At 37.3% G+C, this 3,413-nt stretch overlaps 1 non-coding gene across 1 annotated transcript; it reads left to right on the top strand.

The window, feature by feature from the left end:
- Nucleotides 1-1,999: 1,999 nt before the first annotated feature.
- LOC128284418 (small nucleolar RNA R71) lies at nt 2,000-2,106 on the top strand. Its single transcript, XR_008274846.1, has one exon. It is a non-coding gene; the product is annotated as a small nucleolar RNA R71 (small nucleolar RNA).
- The last annotated feature ends 1,307 nt before the right edge of the window (nt 2,107-3,413 follow it).

Here is a 3,413-nt window from a genome sequence, read left to right as displayed (position 1 = left end):
ATTTATAGTCTAAGCTTGACTTACCTCTTTGGTGAATGGTCATGGTGGTTCGAGGAGTTTATACTCCTCATTCCTGCTATGAATCCCATCACAATAAGGTTTTAGGCAGGTATTGATTACCTTAAAGGTGCCAAATTTGAGATGACTCACCTCGACTGTACCAAATGGGAAAATGCTAAGTACCGTAAGAAGAATTTCTTCATTCGGTTTGACAATGTCAATGTGAGGATCTGCGGCATCTAATGAAACTTTATCTCCAACCTTAAGTTGATTTGGTGAGGCATTGAGCTTGTTCTGGCATATTTTTAGTTTATCGTGTTTTCTCGGTTTAAATGTAAGCCATTCATCTAAATCCTCGATTTGTAACATTCGTTCTTCATGTGTAGATCCTTTGTTGTGGATTGAACATGGCTCATGTGTGTCCTTTGAACTTATTTCCTGCAAAATAGGTTGCACCGTTTGATCAGTCTTAGTAGAACAATTTGTACAATCACCTTCAATTTTCGATGCGTTGTTCGGGTTGTGAGCTTGAAGGGTGATTGTTTCGTTTCCTATACGAAGTGTGAGTTCACTTGTGCCAACTTCAATAATTGTTCTAGCAGTTGCTAAAAAGGGCCTTCCCAAAATTAAAGGAACATTACTGTCCTCTTCTATGTCTGAAACAACAAAATCAACTGAGAATATAAAATTGTCAATTTTAACGAGTACGTCTTCAATGATACCCCTAGGAAATCTGACAGTTTTATCTGCTAATTGAATGCTTATCCTAGTTTGTTTGGGTTTCCCTAGACCTAGTTTCTTAAACAATTTGTAAGGCATAACATTGATAATAGCCCCCAGATTAGCCAACGCATTATTAACATCTAAACTACCAATTAAACAAGGAATCATAAAACTCCCTGGATCTTTTAGTTTGTTGGGTAGCTTATTCTAAAGAATGGCTGAGCAAACCACGTTTAGCTCCACATGCGACCTTTCATCTAACTTTCTTTTATCTGCTAGAAGTTCTTTTAAAAATTTGACTGCGTTCGGTATCTGCGAAAGTGGTTCAATAAACGGTAGGTTAATATGTAGTTTCTTTAAAAGTTTAAGGAATTTACCAAATTGTTCGTCTGAGCGGTCTTTCCTTGTCGCATTGGGGTGTGGCACAAAAGGTTTATATTTTGTACTTACTGATTTTTGTTCGTTTTGGCCTACCTCATTCTTACCTCCGCTTGCCATCGGTTCTGGCCTTAGTTTTGCCACTAACCCTTCCTCATCTTGAATGGCAATTGCCTTGAGTTTCTCAATTGGGTTAGATTCAGTGGTACTTGGCAGGCTACCTTGTGGTCGTTCAGAAATCAACTTGGCGAGCTGTCCAATTTGAGTTTCGAGCCCCTAGATTGATGCTTGTTAATATTTAAGTGTCGTCTCTGTATTCTGAAAACGAGTCTCTGACACCGAGATGAATTTGGTTATCATTTCCTTAAGATTCGGCTTTTTCTCCTGCTAGTATGGTGGTTGCTGAAAGCCTGGAGGGGGTGGTGGTTTCTGATTTCCTTGGCCTCCCCATGGAAAATTTGGGTGATTCCTCCAACCTACGTTGTAAGTATTATTGTTTTGAGATTGAGGATTATTACCTATGTAATTTAACTGCTCATTCTCCATGTTGTGGCCATAAGGTGGGTATTCTGAATTGCTCGATCCACCTCCATTTGCTTCGCATTGCATTACCAGGTGAACCTGTGAAGAACTAAGAAAACCATCAATTTTCTTATTCAAGAGTTCTACCTGATTAGAGAGCATGGTAACCGAATCGACGTTATAAGCACCGGCTATTTTCGTTGGCTTGGTCCTCATGACTTACCACTGATAGTTATTCAGTGACATCTCCTCTATAAATTCATAGGCATCTTCAGGTGCTTTATTATTGATGGTTCCGCTTGTAGCTACGTCAACCATTTTTCGAGTCGAAGGATTCAGGCCATTATGAAGAGTTTGAACTTGTAGCCAGAGTGGTAACCCATGGTGAGGGCATCTTCGTAAAAAGTTCTTATATCCCTCCCAGGCATCGTAGAGTGCTTCTAAATCCATCTGCACAAAAGAAGAGATATCATTACGAAATTTAGCCGTTTTAGTCGGCGAAAAATATTTTAGTAAAAACTTTTCGGTCATTTGTTCCCAAGTAGTGATTGACCCCCATGGTAACGAATTCAACCATTGTTTAGCTTGTTTCTCAAAGAAAAAAGGAATAACTGAAGGCAAATGGCGTCATCAGAAACACCATTAATTTTAAATGAATCACATAGTTCTAAAAAGTTTGCTAAGTGCGCGTTAGGATCTTCGTCCTGAAAACCATCAATCTGAACAAATTGCTGTATCATCTGAATTGTGTTAGCTTTCAGTTCAAAAGTATTAGCAGCTACAGTAGTCTAACTATGCTTGATTCAGTTCCTGTTAAAGAAGGTTTAGTATAATCATACATAGTGCGTAGAGCAATATTCTGATTTACTGGATTAACAGCAATCACAGGAGGTATCAGGTTTTCCTGATTTTCAGCCATCTCCTCGGTTGTGGTTTGAATATCGTCCTCTTGCTTGTTCTCTGTGTATCTTAAGCTTCGCCTTATTTCTCTTTGGTTTCGGCGAACTGTGCAATCGGTCTCACAGTCAAAAAGTAATGGTCCTGACGGGTTTCTTTTAGTCATAAACTATAAGAACCTGCCAAAAAAAGGGAAAAAGAAGAATTAGTAATAAAAATTAGAATAAAATTTAAATTGTAGTAAAAGTAAATGGCTAAAGTAATAAAAATTGAGTGTTCCTAATATCTTAGTTCCCTGGCAACGGCGCCAAAAACTTGATACGTGATATTCGTGACAGGTTTTAAATATTTATAATGAATCGTTCTTCAAACTAACTATTATCACGATGAAGGAAAGTGTACCTATCGAACAATAGTATAGCTTTAGCAAGACTGCATTATCAAACCCAAAGGTACTAAAAGTACTAGTATCAACTTTATTTTTATTATCTAGCCTAAAAATAAAAGGGTTTTGTTTATCTAACTAATTAATTAAACTAAGAAATCACAGAAAAGAAATTTGGGGAAAATACTTTTTGGAAAACTAGATTGATTAAGACAATACGTAAAAAAAATCCACCTAGACTTCACTTGTTATTTGACTCTGAATCAGATGATTTATTCATTCAACTTGTTCTGTAGAGATCCCTAAGTTATATTATTTTCTCTCTCGAGACTAACAACGTCTAACCCTAGTTTGAATAATTGAAATCTCTTTCTAATTAATGCCCTAGGGTTACATTAACTCGATCTATGGATCCCCTTATTAGGTTTCACCCTAATCCGGAAAAATCTTGTCACCCTATCTCTAGGCACTCAACCAACTCCGCTTAATTATGACAAATTTACTCTTA

Source organism: Gossypium arboreum, chromosome 11 (assembly GCF_025698485.1).
Source record: "Gossypium arboreum isolate Shixiya-1 chromosome 11, ASM2569848v2, whole genome shotgun sequence".
Lineage (NCBI taxonomy): Eukaryota > Viridiplantae > Streptophyta > Magnoliopsida > Malvales > Malvaceae > Gossypium > Gossypium arboreum.
The sequence above is the reverse complement of the archived record's forward strand: the minus strand, read 5'-3'. Positions and strand labels throughout refer to the sequence as shown.